Genomic DNA, 24,010 nt, shown 5'->3' with positions numbered 1-24,010 from the left:
CTCAGTCGGTTAAGCGTCCAACTCTTGATTTCGGCTTGGGTCACGATCTCATGGTTCCTGAGATCAAGCCCCGCGTGGGGCTATTTGCCATGCATTGAGCCTACTTAGGATTCTCTCTCTTCTTCTCTTTGCCCCTCCCTGTGCATGTATGCTCACTCTCTCTCTCTCTCTCTCTCAAAATAAATAAATAAACTTTAAAAATGGCTGTCATTTTATTAGAACTTAAAAAAAATTAAGTTTCTGTGTGTTCCCACCTTTTCAATGCTACTAACCTACAAACCCACTCAGTTCATTGGCACACTCAGCTAGTCTACTAACCAGCTAGTCTACTTTCTCTCCCCAAATGTGTTCTTTCAACTCATTGATAATAGGTTAATCTTAGAAACTCTTAAAAATTGGTCCTTTTGCATACACACACACACACACACACACACACACACACACGGTGTTCTATTGATAACATTACTGGAAATAAGATCCCCATTTTATATTTGAAATCTCCACAATATAACTTTATATTTTAGTGATTAGGAGTTTGGGTTTATTACCAGTCAGGCCTAGATTAAGATCCAAGAACATCAACTTAATAGTTGTATAACTTTGGGCAAATCATTTAATATCTTCTCATTTAAAAAGTGGGAATAATACTAGTACCTACCTCATGGCATGTTCTTAAAGTTCAATAAAATAATGCATATCGACTAGGTAGCAAAAAGCAGAGTTCATAGTACATGCTCATTAAATGAGGGCTAGTGTTACTTTCTTCTATAAGTCTTTCAAACTACATCCACTCTTACATTATTTGATATTTTCCAAACATACCCAGTGTGTCTGTCTCTATACTTTTGCTCATGTTATCCTCCTTACTCTATCTTAACTTGTAAATTGCTGACTTTCAAGATCCACTTCAAATACCAGCTCTTTCAAGAAGTCTTTCTGATATCCCCAACCAGCTGCAATTTCTCCCTGTTTGCTTTCATGTTCTTTTAACTTGTGATATTTACAGCATTCTAGTTCGTATTACAGTGTTATTGCATATTTCCCATCATTAGACTGTGAGCTCTCTGAGGACAGACACATTATTTTTATATCTCCAGCAGTGCAGTTGATGATGGAAACATTGTTTTCTGATCCCCAAATGCCTAAATAACAATTTACTTGCAGGCATTTTTCATATCATTTCCCTAATTTCGCTCAATTTCTTCTATATTTCTGTGGGGCATCTAGCTAACAGAGGGAAAAGAGATCAGTGAGTAATATTTTATTTGTAACAATACATTATCATGCATTACTAGTTAAATTACATTTCTTAAAAGAGACCACTAAAATCTATAAAACCCCACTAAACAGTTTTAAACAATTTTATGAAGTATAATTACTATTATGGATATTTGCGGCATTAAAGTAAAATTTAGAAGCTAAAGAAAATTAGAAAACTGCACATGGATTTGACATACATTCTCCAAAGATTTCTGTATTCCATGAATGTTACTTTAGAATGTTGTAGAGTTGGAAAAAATTACAAAATAAGATCATCTGTTCCTGAATTGAAATATTACACAGTCCATTGTTCAACACAACAAAGGCCTTTAAGATGGACTATAGCCAATATGAATCCTTGTGAAGCATCCATTTTTATTACGATGTATATGTATCTTGTGACTGATGAATCCCAGATGGTAAAATTACAACATATCCAAGGAGTTCCGAACAATATGAGAATTTAATGAGACAGTGTGAAAAAATACATACAGAATAGGAATGAAGATAAATGACTGCTTGTAATAGAAATTGTTTTTATTGTTTGTATGTGAATGAGAAAAATAATGATTGTTCTTCCAAACAAGAAAAAAAAAGAGTTGTCATTATCTTTTGTTCTCCGACACTGCTGTTATAGGAAGTGTTTCCATTTTTAACCACAGGCTATTCCAGATGATGCAACTCTTTTGGGTTTGAGAAAAGTAATAGTATCTGTATCAAGGTCTTTAGGCTTCAGGCATTTTAGCATCATAACTTCAATTTTCATCATTTCTATTTTCTAGATAATGTCTCACTATAACCACTGATCATAAGACTGAAATAATGAACCTATTTCCAAAGAGAATTTGAATAATTTTAATATTATGGATTATAATCTCATCATATTCAAGAGACAAAAGAAAAAGATCAGGACTTGGTGTAAAAAATGTAGTTTCTAATCTTGGTTTTGTAACTTTCTAGCTCTGTAATTTCCAGAGGGCCCCAGTGTTCTTATCTGTAATGTAAGGAAAATAAAGCTAGATGATCTCTAAAAAGTTCTGCATTAATGTTTCTTGATTTCTCCACTCTGGCTGCTCTTCTCAAAAATCCTCGACTCCCCCTGCTGGATTATCAGCTCCTATGCTTTGTCCTTTTTAGCCATGTATCAGAGTCCAAATTTCATTAGCCACCGGTTCATCGCATCTGCGCTATTAAGTCTCATCAGCTCTGAAAACTTGCTAAACCTTATTTGCTTTGTCTGTGCTGGTTTTCACTGTTTATTCTGTCTTCAGTTCATACATAATCTCCCTTTACCTGGCAAGCATATTAGACTAAAAGGTACATGTCTTGCCAATCATTAACACCCAGCACTCTTCATCACCTTTGATCCCCATCCAGAGTCTTCAGTCTGATACCTTCTATCGTCTCTCATGAAAGATGCTTTTATCACTACCTTCAAGACAATTAAATGAAGCAGCTATGAATTCCCTTGGGCAAATGTTGACAGAGTTTTTCACTGTCCTTTCCACCTAACCAGCTCAATATGATATCAGCTCTGAAGTCAGGAAGTCTAAGAGGAGTTCAGAATCTACCAATTATTGGTGATAGAACTTTGGGAAAATCATTTAACCTCTCACAATTTTATCTCCAAAATTATTATTTCATAAAGAGGCTGTAAAGATGAATTAAAAAAATAAATGTATGTAATAGAGAACAAATAGAGTAACAAATAAAACGCTTTTGTATTAGGAACAGTCAAGTTTGGAAGTTCCCCCAACATTCCCAGAGTTGGAATTTTGTTTTGTATTTTTTCCTAAGGAAGATTCCATGAAGAAAAAGAAAAACCAAAATACAGAAGAGGGAGATGAGGTCTATATTTAAAAAAAAAAGAAGAAGAAAAAAGAAATAGGGGCTCTATTAGAATGAATGCTAGGTGGCATATCAATTCAGCAACATAAATCTACAATTTTAAAATGGTAAAGAGGGGCACCTGCGTGGCTCAGTTGGTTAAGCGTCTGACTTCAACTCAGGTCATGATCTCATGGTTCATGAGTTCGAGCCCTGCGTCAGACTGTGTGTTGACAGCTCAGAGCCTGGAGCCTGCTTCAGATTCTGTGTCTCCCTCTCTCTCTGCCCCTCTCCCACTCATACTCTTTCTTTCAGAAATACATACATTAAAAAAAACTTTTTTTAATAAAATAAAAAAATAAAATGGTAAAGAATCACTGGAAATTGTTATACACTACTGACAAAAGTATAAATTGGTAGAAACTTTGGGAGGTAGATTTTGCAATATGTACCAAGGGCCTTTAAAACGTACCTATATAGCTGGGCGCCATACAGTGGCTCAGTCGGTTGAACGTAGGACTTCGGCTTAGGTCATGATCTTGCCATTTGTGAGTCTGAGCCCCATATCAGGCTCTGTGCTGACAGATCAGAACCTGGAGTCTGCTTTGGATTCTGTGTCTCCCTCTCTCTCTGCCCCTCCCCTGTTTGCGCTCTGTCTCTCCATCCCTCTCAAAGATAAACATTAAAAAAATTTTTCAATGTTTTTTAATGTTTATTCATTTTTGAGAGACAGAGCATGAGCAGGGGAGGGGCAGAGAGAGAGAGGGAGACACAGAATCTGGAGCAGGCTCCGGGCTCCGAGCTGTCAGCACAGAGCCGGACGCGGGGCTCCAACTCACGAACTGTGAGATCATGACATGAGCCAAAGTAGGGCGCTTAACCGACTGAGCCACCCAGGTACCCCAACATTAAAAATTTTTTTAAATGTACCCATATAGTAATAGTATTTCATCAAAGCTAAGTTGCTGACTTTGATAACTACATTATGGTCACGTAATAATAAAAATAATTTGTTTTTGGAAATGCACACTGGAATATCAAGTGATAGAGAGGGATCATGTTTGCAACTTACTCTTTGAAATGCTGTATTCTTTGCTGTGTGTGGTCAACCCCTCTGGCACCAGCAAGCTGCACCAAGAATGCAAGCTGCCATCCCTACTGCCATCTGTGAGCTGGGGAATGGGGGACAGTAGGTGGGTCTGATGATTAGCTTTATGTATCAACTTGTCTGGGTCAGGGTACCCAGCTGTTTGGTCAAATATTATTCTGGATGTTTCTATGAAGATGTTTTTTGGATGAGATTAACATCAAACTGATGGTCGAATAAAGCTGATTACTCTCCATAATGCAGGTGGGCTTCATCTAATCAGTTGAAGGCCCTAGTAAAACAAAAACGAACTTCCCCTAAGCAAGAAGGAATTTTTCCAGCAGACTTTGGACTTGAAATGCAACTCTTCTCTAAGTCTCCAGCTTTCTGGCCTACCCCATCAGATTTTGGACTCACAAGAATCCACATCACATGAGCCAGCTCCTTAAAATAATGATTTCTCTCTATATAAATATATCTTGTTGGTTCTACTTCTCTAGAGAACCCTGATAATACAGTGGGTAATTAAAAATGTCACATAGTTCACTTATTGAAATTTAGTAGCTTCTTTCTTTATTAAGCACTCTTCTAGGTATTGTTCACTTTTTATTAGATTGCAAAATTAGATTCCAGATTTCCAAAGATGCTAATTCTAACAGTATTTGTCGGTTTAAACATTGCTTTAGTGGAGGGACATATTTTTTTTAGAGTTCCTTATTTTACCATTTTTAGGAATATCACTACAACTTACTCTTAAATAATCCAATATGTATTTTCAAGCATATATTTGATATATCTACCAAATATATATATGCATGTGTGTGTATATATATATATATATATATATGACATATTTGATATGGAAAGCTGAATATAAAATAAACCAAAATTCTTTTTTCTTCATAAAACTTTTCTGTAAGTCTGAAATTATATCAAAATACAGCAATTTTTAGAATGTAGTAGCTACCTCGGACACTGGTTCAAGAAGGAAGACTGAATATATGCCAAGCCTTTTCATCTGATCCCAAGTGGCAAAAAATTACAGAAGAGTATACTGTGCCATATTTCTTAAAATATAATAATAAAGAAAAGCAGTATTTATCTTCAGTCTTCAGACACTATGAGGAATCCTTTCATGAAAAAAAAAAAAAAAAAGTAGAGAAGGAAGCCACAGCCCAAAACATGCACAGAAGAAAATGCCTATAAAGGTGGAAGTTGGTCCAGGGATGTGCTAAGCCTACAACTGTCAGATGATGACTACAGGAGGGATCTGGACAACCAAGAGTGACTGGTTGGAGTACTTAAGTGGAGCATTACAGCGTCATCTTTCTTTGGGCCAGGCAGCAAGCAACAGAGATGTCTGTTGTCACGAAGAGCAGAAATAGCTGATGCTGGGGGGAAAGAGGTAAAATGGGAACTTAAGGAGGCTAGCAACCTCAATAAGAATGGAGAACTGTTACTACCCAGAAGCAGCTACTGAACCACTCCATCCAGAGGTTTTGTCCCTTCACTCCTCTTTCCATATACGGAGAAAAGCTAAAGTAAACAGGGACTTCATAAACAACCTTAAATACATCGTTAAGCACCCAATCACAATAATCAAAAAGAAGAGCCAATAATGAAAGAGCAGAAACAAGCCCAACAAAAGGAAGAACTCATTACCCATAAAATATAAGCTTAATAATGTAAAAAGGATAGTATTTTAAAATACCTAGTAACTTCACAAAGATATAAAAGGATATGCATTTTTAATAAAAATAACCGAGGGGTGCCTGGTTGGCTCAGTCAGTTGAGCATCTGACTTTTGATTTCAGCTCAGGTCATGATCTCATGGTTCGTGGGTTTGAGTCCCACATCAGGCTCCACACTGATAGTGTGGAGCCTCCTTGGTATTCTCTCTCCCTGCCACTCCCCTGTGCACACATGTGTGTGTACTCTCCCTCCCTCTCTCTCTCTCTCTCAAAAGGAATAAACTTAAGAAGAAATAACAGAATATCATAGAAATTTAAAATTTGACCACTGAAATTTAAAAAAACCAATATGCTGACTGTCAAGACGGTTAAAAAAAATCAGTGAGCTACAAGACTGAACTAATAAGGGTTTTTCACAGAATGCAACCCAAACTTAAAAAAAAATGATGTATAAGGAAACAAGCAAGAAAAAAACACAAATAATAAAGAACCAATAGAATTGATCAATATAAACTTCCACTAAAAAAAAAAAAAATACCATAGACTAAGGTGGCTTAAATAACAGTCTTAAACAACAGAGAACAAATTTATTTCCCACAGTTTTGCAGACTGGAAGTCTTTGGTTTGTAGATGGCTTCCTCTTACTATGTCCTTTCTCTTGGGTAGCCTTTCCTCAGTGTATGTGCAGAGAGAGAGAGAGGATGGGCTTTGTGGTGTCTTTTCTTACATGGATATTAATTCTATTAGATCAGGTCCCCATTTTTAGGAACTCACCTAATCCTTATGACTTCCTTAGAGGCCCCATCTTTAAATACAGCTACAATGGGAATTAGGGCTTGAACATATGAATTTGGGGGACAAACTTTAGCTGATATCAATAAAACAAAAGCTGGTTCCTTAAAAAGAGAAAATTCAGGGGCACCTGGGTGGCTCCGTTGGTTAAGCATCCAACTTCAGTTCAGGTCATGATCTCGTGGTTCATGGGTTCGAGCCCTGCGTTGGGCTCTGTGCTGACAACTCAGAGCCTGAAGCCTACTTTGGATTCTGTGTTTCCCTCTCTCTCTGCCCCTCCCCTGCTCATGCTCTTTCTTTCTCAAAAATGAATAAACATTGAAAAAAAAAAAGAATAAAAAGAGAAAATTCAGAAATAAACTATATTATAAATATAAATAGAGCATTAGAAAAATTTAAAAGCTCCTAGAAGATACCTTGCATATTTTTAACTCAAAAGGAAATTTAAAAAGACAGATAAGGAGAACATAAGAAAAGAAAAAAAAACTATGGCAATTTCATTTAGGAAAGATCTTAAAAATCTGAGCTAAAGCAGATCAGATTTGTAAAGTAAAGTGCATCTATTAGAATATTAAGGGAAAAAAGTGATCTTGGCCAAATAGGCAATGAAAAGTAAAAGTTAACTAGTTATAACACTGTTCCTCTGCAAGATGGCCTGCCAAAAATGTGGCATCTGACAAAGCTCCACAGAAACAGGCTATGGCCAGAGCCTGATGTAATCAATACTGGTCGACCATAATGTTTCGGCCCCACTGCCACCTCCAACCATTTCTCATGTCAGGGAAGGGGCTGATGTTAACCCAATTAATCATGTATACTGATATGGCCTACTAGCATGGCAAATCTTGCTAACTTGAAGCATCTTGTGTCTATAACCATAGGTCTTAGATTTCAGCTGGGCTGGGACTTCTCATCAACCCTGAATGCCATGCTGTCAGGACAGTGCTGAAATCAAAGTTGTGCCGCATCATATTACTACTGTATTCTGGTCCTTGATCATGCCAGGGGAGGAGCTGGTGTTTCTCCAATTACTCACTAAAAGTTTCATAGTTCAGTGGTCAAGGTCTGTCCAATGGAATTTGTCACATGGCCCAAAGAGACTGCTGCTATGCTCTATTTCAGAGTGGAATAAGGCAATGGTGACTCACCACTGAGGTACTGACACCTATACCTCGAAGCTTTCCCTTGCAAATACTGCCCCAGCAGGTTTGATATGTATGCTGTTTGGCCACTTGCAATAGTTTGCAATGACACGTCACATTAGAGATTACAGAAGGAAAACCATATAATAATCGTATATTTACATGTGAGAAATTGAACATTCATTCGTAATTTTTACAACTAAAGTTAAATCTCAACCTAGCACCATTTATAAAAATTAATTCCAGAATGACTAAACACTAATGTAAAAAAGTGTAAAATAACATATATAATGTAGAAGTACCAATGTGTTTGCATGTATGACATAAAAGTCATAAAAGACTAATAAACTTGAACACACTGAGATTAAATCTTCTGTGGAACTAAAACTCAAAAAAATAAAATAAAACCATAAAAAAGTTGAAAGGCAAAAAAGAGACAAGGAAGAAATATTTTCACAATATAGACATATGGACTGATTCAGAATGCATATTGTAAGGAGCGAATATACTTAGTAGAAGAGCTTTAGGAAAGCAGGAAAGCCTCAAGGTTACTTTTCTGTGTATACTCTTTTTTGAATTTTGTAAAATACTAAATTTATTAACTATCCTAGTACAAGCCTGTACTGAACAACTTAAAAAGTACAAAACAGATTTGTGATTTCTAATATATTAATTCAAAGTATATGACTACATATAGTACATCCTATGAGCAAAGAGAGGTAAAAGGGAAAAAAGAAGACTGGTTGCGTCTAGTAATAAATATAGTAATAGAGATAATCTATATTATGGTATATCCTATACCACCGGTACCAGCCAAAATGCACAAAATAAAATTCAGATATGACTCAGGAGAGATGATAACGGGTAAGACCTCATAATATATCTCAAAGGCTATGGGAGAATCCATTCAACTCACTATGTAGTTTGTGTCTAGGATAGGACGTACTGTGTAGGCTTGTCCAAAAGAAAGAAGAACAGAACTTTACTTTTAGATTAATAATTATAAAATTATAGGATACCCATAAAAGTGGCTCACTGCTACTGTTATTTAAACTATCCAATTTTTAAAATCCAATGTTAAGGAATGACACTGAATCACATTTTTATAAGGTAGGCAAAATGTTCTTCCCTCATTATAAAAAGTGTGAACTGGTGGGCCCCCCCCCCCCCCACCTGAACTTTTAGAAAAGCAGCAATGAGAACACTTTGGCTTGGGCTCAACTAAGAAAGGCTTTTAATGGTGATTTCAGAATTAAAGAGCTCCACATTCAGGATTCATTAATCACATAACATCTCATTGTATAGAAAGCCTGACTAAGACACCCAAAAAACCAATCCATTCAGCATTAATACACATGTATTTTCTCCTAGAAATTTTCCTTAATATTAAACAAGAAATCCTAATACATTACCACAAGTCAAATGCCCACCTACACAGGTAAATACAAAGGTCAACTGAACCCACAGCTAAAACTGAATTGTGCAGGTTTTTAGTGAAATCATTGGTCACGTAATAAAAACAAAAGTCAACTGTTTACATATATGGTAAGCCTTCTAAGAAATGAAGCTCAAGAAGTGTTAGCCTTTGTTCTGTGCCATCTTGAAGATCCACATTTTATTTTTCAGAGAGTGTAACAGAGTGATAGAGTATATTAGCTACTATATGCAGTGTTTTGGTACTATTCATAAGTTTTCCCAAAGAGGTGATTTGGTTATGCATTAGAAGTCTCATATAAATGAAACACCTTATCAAATATTAACACAGAGGGAAGTGACACAAGATACAACATAGACAGTCAAGTTACCTCTTTGTATATTTAGGAATTATTTTCTCCTTCAAGGTATTTACACTAGGAAGCATAGTGTGTCCTGATTAATATTTCAGTAGTAAAGATTTGAGTGATCAGAACCTTGGCAAAACCTTAATTCAAAATTGTTAACACATACTTCCAGTGACAAGACTACGTGATTGAGTATTTATTATTATGAGGGAAAACAAGTACAGCCAGTCATCTTTGAAAAATGCCTCAACCACCACTTCTCAATATAGAAGGCTACAATTACATGTGGTCTATCATACAATTAATCCTATCTCAGTCCTCTGAAATTCCCTTACTTTCATTCATTAGAAGGGGATATAAAGACTTTATAGTGGCATTCAGGATTCCTATGAAACAGTATCTTAAATATTATGAAAATATTTTTTTTCTATACTACTGGCTTCAGAGTTTGTGGAAATGGAGAAAAGAACCAACTCAAATCATTCTAGAAATTGCCTTTAAGCATAATAATAAGTATCAAAAAGCTGGAAAGCCACTATTAAGGGCTGAATTGTATCTCCCCTTCCCCCCCACCCCCAACAAATTTATATGTTAAAGACCTAAATCTCAGTGCTGCAGAATATAACTGTATTTGGAGACAGGGTATTTAAAGAGCTTAAGTAAATTAAAATTAGGGTGGGCCCTAATCCAATCTGACTGGTGCTCTTATCAGAAGAGGAAATTTGGACAGGCACCTGCAGAGGAAAAACAATGTGAAAACACAGAGAGAAGGTGACCATCTACAAGCCAAGAAGAAAGGCCTGGAACAGATCCTTACCTCAAGGACTTCAGAAGGAACCACCCTGCTGACACCTAGATTTCAAACTTCCGGCCTCCAGAACAAGGAGAAAATAAATTTCTGCCATTTAAGCCACTCAGTCTGTAATACTTTTTTATGGCAGCCCCAGCAAATTAAATTTGGATTTTTTGTTCCCCATCTACATAAACCACTCCTCAGTGGAAATGGCAGAGGCTCTGGCACCCTGATCGTCCAGCTTCTCAGAAACCCTTCTTGTTGCTGCAGCAAGGCTTCAATAAATGGGTGGTAAGGACTTCTCCAAAGTGCCTTTTATAGAGTTAAACTCACAACATAGTTTATACCTTTTCCAACAAGTCAGATTAAAAAGGAAAAGGGAGGGGCGCCTGGGTGGCGCAGTCGGTTAAGCGTCCGACTTCAGCCAGGTCACGATCTCGCGGTCTGTGAGTTCGAGCCCCGCGTCAGGCTCTGGGCTGATGGCTCGGAGCCTGGAGCCTGTTTCCGATTCTGTGTCTCCCTCTCTCTCTGCCCCTCCCCCGTTCATGCTCTGTCTCTCTCTGTCCCAAAAATAAATAAAAAACGTTGAAAAAAAAAATTAAAAATAAAAAAAATAAAAAAAAAAATAAAAATAAAAAGGAAAAGGGAAGTGTGCTGTTAGAACCAGAAGCCATCTCTGTACCAGAGCCGTCATCTGACAGGTAAGTGCAACAGGGAGACTGAGGTGGCCAAATTACTTGAGGGGGTATGGTGGGTATCAGGACTGTGAGGCTGAAATTCTTCCTGCAGTTTACGCATCTGGTTGCTTCTTTATCCTGTTTCCAAGATACTTTCCACGTTCTTTGGCTTCGATATAGAGTTTAGACTGAGTCCTGCCCTTGTACCTACCACATGATTCCGTTTTTTTGTGTTTTTTTTATCCTGCTGGCAACTTTTTCTATCTTTTCATAAGTAGTACTCGGCTATTTGCAAAAGTCTTCTGAAGTATCATGTAGCTGCAAACTGCAGCTCTGGAAGTCCTTTCGTTATTTACTGCAACTAAACTGAGAACTGCAGAACCTAGCTCTGCCAATCTAGCAGCCCTCTGTACTTCAGCACATCTTTGGCTTGTAAAAGCAAACATTTTGTCTTCTAGAACTAGTTTTCTAAAGGCAGCTGTTCCATACTCAGTAACATTCCTGAGGTGCGGAGTATACACCAGGCCATCTTCCTCCCCCACATCCAGTCCCTCACTTAACTGCCTTACCTAGAAAGACCGTCTCCCTCAGTTCTCCAATAGATTGTTTGGTTTTGTTTTTAACAAAGAAGCGTCAAGCAGCAAAGCTTCAACAACCTAAGTAGGAGCAGTATGCAAGGTGATGGATGAGGTAAATGGGCATTACAAGGTGCTGAAGACTGCTTAACATCTACATGCATTATATATACTTGAAGGGACATATAAGGTAGAGACAGAAGAGGTTAAAAATGTAGCTTCATCTTCCCCTCTTCAGTTCATATCTCTAAGAAAGAATTTTTATTTACTCCCAGGGACTTAGTTGGCTGATAGGTAAAAATGCAGACATGGAGGGGCTGCGAATGCTCTTTATAGAGGAAAAAATATGAAGATATTGTAAGACTAGATTTGGGAGAGTATAGGAGGCAGGAGGGAATTAAGTAAGAAAGTGAAAGGTCATTTTTTAAATGAGTTTTAAGGAAAAGAGGCAAGTAATTCCTGCATAGTTTGTTAACTTTGAAGAGGATAGATGGGTAAAGACAAATTTTACTTTACTTAGTTTCAAACGAAGGACTTCCTCCTCTTCCACTGCTTCAAGAAACTTCATAAAGACTTGATTTTCAATGCTTTTAAAAAGAGACTTTGTATTTTTTTAATGTGACACTGAGCTGGCCTTATTAGGATGGGAACAAGAAAGTCTTAGATTTGAAGTATATTTGAAGGACTACCAGATGGGATTTTGGACGGATGGTAAAATTGTCCAACTCCACGTCAGATTAAAAATCATTACCCTAAAACAAAGCCACAAATTAACTTTTACCATAACCATTCAGGGGGTTGGGCACCAAACTTTCACTAGTTAGGAATTACTTTAAGGCATAAAGAAAGTGAATTCTAGCTGGGAATTCAGGGCTCAAGATTAGATTATCTACAGATTAAAAACCAGATTTAGGCAGCATTTCATCATTTCACTAAAAAGACATTTTCTTAGAGTTACAGGTTAAAAATTTATTTTAATCCAGCCTTCAAAGATATCAAATTGTTAGAGATGGTGTCTTTCCTGGTCCATAAGAAGAGGCCAGTGGTAGAAATACACTGATTCAGGGTTCATCTCTCTTTTTATTGGCTGTGATTGAAACCACTGGAGACTGGAATACTATGCTACAGTCATCCAGCTGACTTTGGGACCACTAGTAGAGGGTATTTACTACTATAAACTGGAAACATTAAGAAGGGACACCGCCAGGAATGGGAGAAAGGGCATTTGATTTACGGTTGGAATAAACCAAGTGCTCTAATAGTACTAGACTCCAGAGATTGAAAATATTGAAGATTAAGTAAGGATCTATAAAGTCTTGAATTTGGAGTTGGTAGTGAACTCAAAGTCACAAAGAACTACTTCTGTGGCAGTATTCAATCTATCTCTTTCTTCCACTCACCAAAAAAGCAACTCTACACCTCAGGGTGAAGATTTGCTGGCATTCTTAAGTCAAGTTAACATTCACATAATAAAGTAAAGGGAAAATAATCTACCTATATATTCAGACTTTGAGGTTCTTTTTAAAAATATCTATTTATTTATTTTGAGAAAGAGAGAGAGAGAGAGAGAGAGAGAGTTTGTGTGTGTGTGTGTGCATGCACAAGCAGGGGTAGAGGCAGAGGGAGAAAAGAGAGACTCTCAAGCAAGCTCTGTGCTATCAGCATAGAGCCCAAAGTGGGGCTCCATCCCACAAACCATCAGATAATGACCTGAGGCAAAATCAAGAGTCAGATGCTCAACCAACTGAGCCCCCCAGGCACACCCAGACTTTGAGATTGTTTAAATGGGTCCTCCAGCAGGTATGAAAGAATTAAAATAAAGAACTAGAAATGACAAGATCAGATTAGTGTAGGAGACATTTATATATCATATAGGTAAGGATTACTAAACAGATTTACACTTTACTACTAATAAGGAACAAATCTTAAGAGAAGGCAGTGATGAGTGTCAGGAAGAAGCTTGGGCTAGAGGTGATTCAGTCTCCTAAAACATGACCCCTAACTAACCAATCCCTGAGCTTCCTTTTGACCTTCCTTTAGTGAACTTAGTGATCTTTTCCCCCCCCTCTCCTGTACCTGAGCAACTGAATGTTCTTAAATGTCATATGGAATGAATTCGGTTATTATTTTCATTCAGGACCAATCATAAGTATACGTGCACACACATACACATGTGCATGCAGGTCCATACAAAACTGATAGCTTGTTCCATAATCTAATAATCTCCCTTCCGGGTATATATCAAAAAGAAATAAAATTATCTCAAAGAAATATCTTCACTCCCATGCTCACTGTGGCATTGTTCACATTATTCATACCCTCCCCACACTGGAATTTCATTCAGCCTTAAAAAAGAAGGAAATCTGTCATTTGTGACAACATGGATGAACCTGGAGGGCATCACGCTAAATGAAATAATTCAGGCACAGAAAAAAAAATACTGTATGATTATCACTTAATTTGAAAAAAAGTCAAAATCACAGAAGCAGAGAAAATGGTGGTTACCAGGGATGATGGGGAGGAGATGGCAATATTTGTGAAAGGGTACAAAGTTTCTGTTATATGAGTCAAGGTCTAGAGACCTAATTGATGGTACGCTGGTCATAGTTAATAATACTAGGTTGTATAGGTTGTATATTTGAAATTCACTAAAAGAAATCTTAAGTGTTCTTACCATACAAACACAAAAGCAACTATGTGAGGTGATGGATATCATAATTAGCTTGATTGTAGTAATCATTTCAACAATATATATATATATATATATATATGTTAAAATACTATATCATACATCTTAAATATGTACAATTTTATAAAAATAAATTAATTCAAGACCAAGTAAATTATTTCGTTAGGATTTGGTTTTCCTTAGTCTCTCTAGTCTGCCTCCTTCTGCATTAGGTTTACCCTTAGGTTCCACATGAAAGACAGTGGCAGCAACATTCAAGTCCAGTATAAAAGAGCAAATGTCTCCTCCAGAAATCCAGCAAAAATCTTACGGCACCACACTGGCTCTAAGTGAACGTATGTCTATCCCAGTATCAATGACCGTAGCTGGTGAACATCACAACTTTTAGGCATAGGTCACATACCCACCTCTGGAGCATGGGGTAAAGAAAACTCCATCAAATATACATCAACGGGGGCACCTGGAGAGCCCATTTGGTTAAGTGTCCAACTCTCGGTTTCAGCTTAGGTCATGATCTTGCGGTTTTTGTGTGTTCAAGCTCTGCACTGGGCTCCACGCTGACCGTGCAGAGCCTGCTTAGGATTCTTTCTCTCTCCCCCTCTCTCTGCACCTCCCTTGTTTGTGCTCTCTCTCTAAATAAATAAATAAGCTAAAAAAAAAAAATACATCAATGGAGGAGGAGGGTTTTCCAGAGGCACACTGAGGTGTAAGACAAAAAATGTAGCTGTGCATGCAATATTTGAAAATATATATACCAGAGGCAAAAATTGGAAAAAGATGTAAAAATCTTACGGTGGTAAGATTATAAATTGTTTTCTGCTCTATTTTCCAAAGTTTTTATATTAGAAAATTTTTAATTGTATTGTTTTATATAACTATACGTCAATCCTCATTATTTGCAAATTCCATATTTGTAATTTTTCCCACTCACTATAAATTATTTATAACCTCAAATATCAATATTTGCTGCGCCTTCACAGGCAATTCTCTGCCTTCTTGTCTCAGAAGAGACATGGTCTAGTTAGTGCCACATTTTCCCAATTACTGCACTTTTGTTGGTGATTTTATTGTTTAAAATGTCCCCCACACATACAGCTAGCATTCTTAAGTTCAAGAAGGCTGTGATGTACCTTAAGGAGAAAATCTGTGCTAGATAAGCTTTGTTTAGGCAAGAGTTATAGTGCTGTTGGCCATGAGCTCAATGTTAATGAATCAACAGTATAGATTAAATAAGGTGTCTTTAAACAGAAACACACAGAAAACAAGCTTCTGTAGTGATGATTAATGAAGATGTGGTGACCAGAGGCTTGCAGGAATTTAATTCTGCATTTCCTCTAGGAGCAATGATTCAGAATTTGCTAATTCAGTGTTCACAATGATGTAATAATAAAACATAATGACCATGAATGAGAATAGACTGAAGTATATATGTGTTTTAAATAAATATAATAAAATTACATTTTCAATATTATGAGTTTTATAAATGAATACAGGAAATAAATTCAAAGGACTAATATAAATGTAAAAAGACAAAATTAACAATATATAACAGTTATTTCTCAAAGATATTTTAGTAACATAACATAATCTATCCTTGAAATAAACATTCTAAAAAAATTTGATATTGATCTACATACATCAAAGTGGTGACTAGCTACAGAAAACTTTGAATAATATTAATTCATCAGATTTAATATTTTTCTTTGCATGTTGTTCATAATTATAGCTTATATATCAGATCTTCAATTAAAATCAATTATTGAAAATTCTGAAGAAATATTTTAATATGAAAACAAGTTTCCAAATAAACCATCAAAGTACAAATTTTCAATAAATTTCAACCTGCACTGTTTCTGCTAATTAAGTAGCCTTAAACACTTGTGTATCCAAAGTACTTGATTCAATTTATTTTGCTAAATTGTAACTTCTTGTTGCAAAAGTTAAATTGAAGAATGTTTCATGGATTTGTAAATTTTATAATTGCAAAGGTGAACAAGCAATGTACCAATAATGGCTACTTTTAGAGTTACCTTGGAAAATGAAGATCATTAGGGGTTAAATAATCTTACCAGGAATGTAATTATGATGCACATAAGAAATAATAAGCAATGGTCCTAGTTCAAGAACATTGCTTTCTATCCACAAAAACATACAGTCTTTTAGGGGAAAAATGGTATGTACTCTTCTGTAAATATATCAAAACGAACAGTACCTCAAATTTGGCATTAATTTGTTCCCTGATTCACTCATTCATTCATTTTTTTCAACAGGTATTTTAACCTCTCACATGCCACACAATAGTTCCAACTGCTGGGAAACAGCAGTGAATAAAAATAGACATAGTAAGCAGGAGTTAACATTCCAGTAAGAAGGGAAGTAGATAGTATATGCAAACAAAAAAATAAGATAATTTCAGATGTTGATAGATGCTAAAGGGAAAAAAGACAGGTTGGTATGATAGATGTATATGCTGAGGGAGATGAGGAGATGGTCAAGGAAGGTTTTACATGAAAAATGACATTTGAGCTGAAACTTGAAAACTGAAGACACCGCCCATAAAGAACCATGACAAGAAGAAAATTTGGGCCTATGTGAAGGACAAATATGACGCCAGTATGACTATAAGTGCAGGAAGATTTCCGGTACAAATCTATCAATTAGAAAAAAGTCAGAAAACCCAGTAGAAAAATAGCCAAAACACATAAACAGGTTCTTCACAAGAGTCAATCCATGTAACCAATAAATATGGCAAGGCCTCAAACTTGACAATCATAAAAGAAATACAAAGCAAAAGTACAATGAGAGGGGCACCTGGGTGGCTCAGTCAGTTAAACGTCTGACTCTTGGTTTCAGCTTGAGTCATGATCTCACGGTCTATAGGTTCGAGTCCTGTATCGGGCTCTGCCCTGAGTGTGCAGAGCCTGCTCAGGATTCTCTCTCTTTCTCTCTCTGTCCCTCCCCCAACTGAGTGCACGCACACGCTCTCTCTCTCTCTCTCTCAAAATAAATAAAATAAAACTTAAAAAAAAAAGTACAATGAGATACCACTATAAACTTATCAGCAAAGTCACTGTTAAAAGGACCGACGATGCCAAATGTTAGCAAGGATATAAACAAACTTGAACTCTCATACACAGCTGGTTGCATTGCCAACTGGTATGTCCACTGGCAACTTGCTTTTTACTATCTAGTAAATTTGAACATATGTACTTCTAGGTATTTATATGACACAAATATCTATAGCTAACACACACACACACATATATATCTCAGTAGATATGTTCAAGAGTATTTGTAGCCAAAAACAATAAACAACTAAAATATCTATAGGGGCGCCAGGGTGGCTCAGTTGGTTAAGTGTCCCACTTCGGTTCAGGTCACGATCTCAGTCTGTGCATTCGAGCCTGGCATCAGGCTCTGTGCTGACAGCTCAGAGCCTAGAGCCTGCTTTGGATTCTCCCTCTCTCTCTTCCCCCTGTCCCCCCGCCCCCCTGCTCACACTCTGTCTCTCTCAAAAATAAACATTAAAAAATTTTAAAATATCTTATAAAGTGTAGAAGAGAAAAATGAAATACAGTAAATTCACATTGTAGAATAGCGTATAGCAATAAAAATGAACAAACTCCTGCTACACAGACATGAGTGAATACCAAAAGAAGCCAGATAAAAAGATACATGTTACATGATTCCATTTAAATAAAGTTTTAAAACAAGCAGAACTAATTTGCAGTGTTAAAAGTTAAGATAGTAGTCAGCTTTGGATCAAAGGGATCTAGTGACTAAGAGTAGCCATTTGGTAGCTTCTTGGGGGCAAGCAATGTTCTTCAAGGGTCCTAACAACTGTGATAGATAATGAATGAGAGGAAGAGATTTCATCATTACCCAGAATATGGTTACTCAGGTGTACTTACTTTGTGAGCTATAATTTTCACACTTTTTTGTATATATGGAACAATTCAACAAAGTATGTATTTTAAAAATACATCATATTACAGTATAAATGATTTGAGGATAGAAATAATGTTTTAGTCTTGTGTAGAAATATGGCTCTAAGAAAAGTAGACTGATTGCATATGTTTTAGAGGTGAACCAGGTAGAACTCACGGATATATTTTGTGTAGGGAATAAGGGAAAGGTAGTGATCAAGACTGACTACTAAGTTTTCAGCCTAAGTAACGGAATCAAAGTTGGTGACCCTCATGTTTCCAGAAAGACAGAACACATGACTGTGTTAGATGTTGCTTAGGATTTCAGTAAGAAGAACAGAGATATATACATTGGATTTAAACATGGAAGTCATCAATGATCTATAAACATTAGGTTAGTGGTAGAGATGAAATCCTCATTGAAGCATGCTAAACTGTAATTATGAAGTGAGAAAGTGGAGAAAACAATTTTAGCCAACTTTAAGTAGGTTTCTGTTTTATTTTTAATATTTATTTATTTATTTTGAGAGAGAAACAGAAAGAAGCACAACACAGTCTCTGGCTGTCAGCACAGAGCCCGACGTCTCAATCTCACGAACCATGAGATCATAACCTGACCCAAAACCAAGAGTCAGACTCTTAATCGACTGAGACACCCAGGTGCCCCTGTTCTTGTATTTTGGTCTTTTTTTTTTTTCTTTCTGTGAATCAGGAGAACAGAAATGCAAAGAAAGAAAAGAGCAAGCTGGGAAGCGTTGTGAGATCAGAGCAAGTTATGACATATATATTATACAAATGGTTGAGAAAAGAGAGTCTGGTATAAAAATATAAGCTTGACTTATTTAATAATTTTGGTAGATTAGGCCTCATCTACAATGATTCACCTTTCCCCACCACCCCAAAACCAGAAGCCACTTTTTAAGAAAGCTCTTGATACATTACTTGTACAACAAAAAGTTAATTTTTCTATTAAGTTTTGCTACATGTAGGGGAGGAAGTTCCCATTTTTTCTCTTCATTTCTTTAGCTTTAACAGCTTTACTGAGATATTACTCACATACCAAAAAATTCACCCATTTAAAATGTACAATCATTGGGGCGCCTGGGTGGCGCAGTCGGTTAAGCATCCGACTTCAGCCAGGTCACGATCTCGCGGTCTGTGAGTTCGAGCCCCGCGTCAGGCTCTGGGCTGATGGCTCGGAGCCTGGAGCCTGTTTCCGATTCTGTGTCTCCCTCTCTCTCTGCCCCTCCCCCGTTCATGCTCTGTCTCTCTCTGTCCCAAAAATAAATTAAAAAAAAAAAAAAAAAACGTTGAAAAAAAAATTTTTAAAAATAAATAAATAAAAAAAATAATAATAAAATGTACAATCATTTCTTCTTATGTCCTGGGTTCCTTAATGATGCTCAAGTGTTATCTGGTACTAATAACATTCAGCATAAACTAAAAAATGTTTTGGAAACAAAACAGAGATACTTTCCTTCTAAACCTTTATTTCAATGATCAATTTTAATGTAAAATGCATTTATTGTAGAAAACAAGAATTCAGAAAAAAAAAAAACAGAAGAAAAACCATTTCCAATTGATATGCAGGGAAGAATGCATGGTAACATTCTGAGAAGTAAAATTTTTTGCTCTTAACTTTAGGAATCTTACTGTCATTCTATATCTGTGTGTTCTTCTGGATACGTGAGAAAACCCCTACATGTTTAAACTATTTTTCTGTCCAACTACTTGAGGCCAAGAACATTCTTACCAAATACAGGCTTGATCCCTGATTTCTTGCCCAGGAGCTGCTGATTCTTAGAGGAAATTATGTACTCATGTCTCCTGGTACCACTCTAAATGAAAAGATTCCATCTCAGAGGAGCCGTTAGCACATCTTCAAGGCTACCCTTTTTACGTATTCTTTCTCTTTCCTCCTGTATCCTCACTGTGATTATTCTAAACCTTTATAAATCTCACACCATCTTCCTCATTCTCGAAAAATAAACTTGCCTCCTATTTTACAAGGAAATCTCCATTACTTCTCAATACCTAAAATCTTATCTAAAACTCCTTACTTATTTGCTACAGTTTTAGATCCTGATTCTATTGTTGTTTGTTTTTGGTTCTGACACTTCTTGAGGGTTTGCCAAAGCCAGACTTAATGCTTAGGGAAAGACAAAAATCCCTCTCCTCAAGTAATGTTAAGTATCAAGTATTATAAGACAAACACAGGATGCTATGGAAGCAGATGTGGCACACTAACACTTTCAGGTACAGGGTATCAGGCCACTTAAGAGAGGTGATACCTAAACCAATCCGAAAAATGGTAAGTAGGGGTCAATGCTCTTTCCATGTGCCCCTAGCAGTCTTACTTCCTTTACATACCACTTAACACACTGTATTATAATTTATTTGATAAAGTCCTCTACAAGCAAGTGAAAATCCACTTAGGGCAAGGTTCCTATCTATCTTGTTAACCACTGTATCCTGGCATCTAAAAAAGTTCCTGCCAAAGAAAAGCACTGAATATTTGTATTATAAAATATTGGAAATGACAGTAACTTCAGAGTTAGAGTGCCCCGCCAGTGTTGATACTCAAAATATTTAAAAACCAGGATGGCTGTATCACCTGGATATCTTCTGTAGCTCTAGATTTAAATTCTGGCTGCATTTCTTGACATTTTTAAATTAAGGCAAGTCAGTTAAATGATCTGAACATCACTTTATCATCTGTATGTGTTGAGGATAATAATGCTTAAGTCATAGGACGGTTTTAATGACAAAATGAAACAGCATATAAAAAAACCGATTTCAGTGCCTGGTACACTAAAAACAATATAATAAATGTTTGATTTCCTTTCTACACTGCTTTTAAGTGAGTTAAATTTGTAGTTAGATAAGAAAATTAAAATATACAGAAACCAATGCAAAATGAGTATACTTATTTCATCTTTCCTTAATGATTTTTCTCAAGTGCTCAATTTAACAAATATTTAGTTTGCCTCTAAACTCTAAAATGCATTTATCCTTAATTTTCTCTGTGATGTAAATTTAACATTCACTGTTCACTCATTTACCTAATTAATAAAGTTGTGCCTATATGTCAACCTTAGATTATACTTAATGACTCAACAGAAACTTATTAAGAGCCTATTATCTGTGCAAATTTGTAATTTAGCTTTACTGTTCATGAACTAGTTTATGCAGATACTTCTGGATAGATTCTAGCTTAATAAATGCTCCTAGATGGGGCGCCTGAGTGGCTCAGTTGGTTAAGTGACCAAAGCTTGATTTTGGCTCAGGTCATGATCTCATGGTTCATGAGACCAAGCCCCAAGTCAGGCTCTGTGCTGACAGTGTGGAGCCTGCTTGGGATGCTATCCCTCTGCCCCTCCCCAACTCATGTGTGTGTGGTGTGTGTGTGGTGTGTGTGTGCATGTGTGTTCTGTCTCAAAATAAATACACTTTAAAAAAAATGCTCCAAGATGCTCAATAGATATTTTCTTTACTTTTTCTTTCATTTTAATAGTGAAGATAACTGATGAATTTCATCTCAAATCAGAAATCAAAGTTGAATGGAAAGAAACAGCTTATTGGTATAATCAAAAATTGGTATCATTTGCAGCAACTATGGTCTTCAGCTTTAAAATTTTTAAGGGAATAGTTCACAAATAGTAGAAATCTGATAAACTGTTCTAAATGCTAATTTCAAATGTTAGTAATCAATCTGTATGCTTTAAATCTATATTGGTTACAAATACCGCAGTTTATTCAGTATATGGAGACTTAAAAATAAAACAACAGACCCAACAAGGATAATTAAAATTAAGTTCTTCAGACAATCTGTCAAATACAATAGTGTTATAAATGGATTAGAATTATATCAGTAGATTGAACAAAGAGAGCATGAATTTCAGATTGGGAGTTATTTCTCCCTACATGTGCCCATTCTCAACTGACTTTTATCTAATCTATTTGCCATGGAAGTCACATAGTTGATTTGCTTAAAGGTAAAATTTTGTTCCACTAATGTTGTGGAATAACGATCTTCAATTAAGTTCACCATTTCCTTTAAATCACAAGACACAAGAATAGAATCTCAAGATAGTCTAATTAGAGAATTTCAACTTGTCATTCGAAATGATTTATACACTGTCATTGATGTTTCTCATTTTAGAAATAAGTGTCATAATTCTAATAAAGAGTGATGACTTTCTTATCTTGGGTGCTAGTGAGTAACTACATAATTATTGTTTCAAGAATCACTACACAAATATTGAGAAAATGAATCACCGAAGAGTTTTAAAATGAGAATGTGAAAATGGAAGTAATTTTAAATTACATAATGTAAAACTGAGAGCATGCTTCTTCAACATATCACACCAAAATCTGCAAAGTAAACATGACACACTAGGAATAGGAATAAGTTGGAATTCTTACCCTGGAAGGGAACACACTAAAGGTTTTTCTCAGTTTGTCCAATTCTCAATTTCTTTAGAGTGGGTGGGTCTTTTCTTCTTTTGGCCTCGGAGAAAACTTTGGGCCACCTTTCTGCACGATGAAACGGAGAAGACAAGGAGGCACATTAGTTTCATAAAAGACTTGCAAAATTCCCATATTCATCCTCCACCTTACATTTAGGGCCCTCATAGCCTCGCCATTATCTTTCTGGGAAGATTAATTCCCATTTCCACTGTGGACTCTTCTCCAATATATTCTGTGCTGAAGCTTCTTGGTGTCCATTCCTTTGGTAACATGTTCATACCTCATTTCTTTCAGAATATTTGTTGAAATCTTTTATCCATTGATGACTCCCCAACCCTTTCTTTTTCTGTTATGGGTATATTCTTATTTTTTTTATTGTAATCTTAATGGAAGGAAAAGACATAAATAAACCAGCCTGTAATCCTGAACAGAACTTGGAAATTTGCTTTCTTACCAATACATTATGAACATTTCCCATGTCATTTACTGCCTACATTATTTAAGCATAGGCGTGATTTTAGTTTTGAAGCCAAAGTTACATTTTTTACTCAATTATGTATTTACACAGTTCTAATGAAATTCAAAGTAAATATCACAGTATTTTTCCAATATTGGAATCACTAGATGATTTTTTTGTGTTTTGTTAGTGATTTAGAGACCTTCACTATCTATTTTTTCTTTTGTTGCCCGTGCTTTTGTGGTCATATAAAAAACTCATTGCCAAATCCAATGCCATGAAGGTTTCTCCTGTTTTTCTCTAAGACTGTATAGTGTTAGCTCTCACATTTAAGTTTTTGATCCATTTTTACTTAATTTTTGTATATGGTGGGAGGTAAGGGTCCAACTTCATTGTTTTCAACACCAATGGCTGAAAAAACTGCCATTTCCACATTGAATGGTCTTGGCATCTTTCTTGAAAATCATCTGACCATTTATATGAGGGTTTTGGGGGGCTCTCTATTCTATTGATTTATATGTATGTCTTTAGGTCAGTAATATACTGTTTTGATTCTGTAGCTCTGTAACATGTTTTGAAACCAGCAATGTGAAACCTCTAGTTTGTTACACTTTCTCAAGATTGATTTGGCTATTCAGGGATTCCCTTGAATCCCTTGGATTCCATATTAATTTTAAGATGAATATTTTCCATTTGCTTGATAATAGTCATCCTAGTGGGTATGACAGTAATAATTTTAATTCCAATCATCTATTTCCTTAATATATATTTTTTTCCATTCTATCAGTTAGTGAAGGAGTTAAGTTAAAAATCTGCCAGTATTGTGTGTTTATCTCTTAGTTC

General features: G+C 36.1%; 1 long non-coding RNA gene across 2 annotated transcripts in view; it reads right to left on the bottom strand.

Moving 5' to 3' along the window:
- LOC122230743 overlaps positions 1-24,010 on the bottom strand; it is a 37,850-nt gene that overhangs the window by 6,669 nt on the left and 7,171 nt on the right. For both annotated transcript variants that reach the window (XR_006207810.1, XR_006207809.1), the window contains exon 2: positions 22,666-22,776. This is a non-coding gene — a long non-coding RNA (uncharacterized LOC122230743). The remainder of the gene's footprint in view (positions 1-22,665; positions 22,777-24,010) is intronic.

This window comes from Panthera tigris, chromosome C2, assembly GCF_018350195.1.
Source record: "Panthera tigris isolate Pti1 chromosome C2, P.tigris_Pti1_mat1.1, whole genome shotgun sequence".
In the NCBI taxonomy this organism is placed as follows: domain Eukaryota; kingdom Metazoa; phylum Chordata; class Mammalia; order Carnivora; family Felidae; genus Panthera; species Panthera tigris.
Note: the sequence above shows the minus strand (reverse complement) of the source record. Positions and strands in the feature narration are given on the sequence as shown.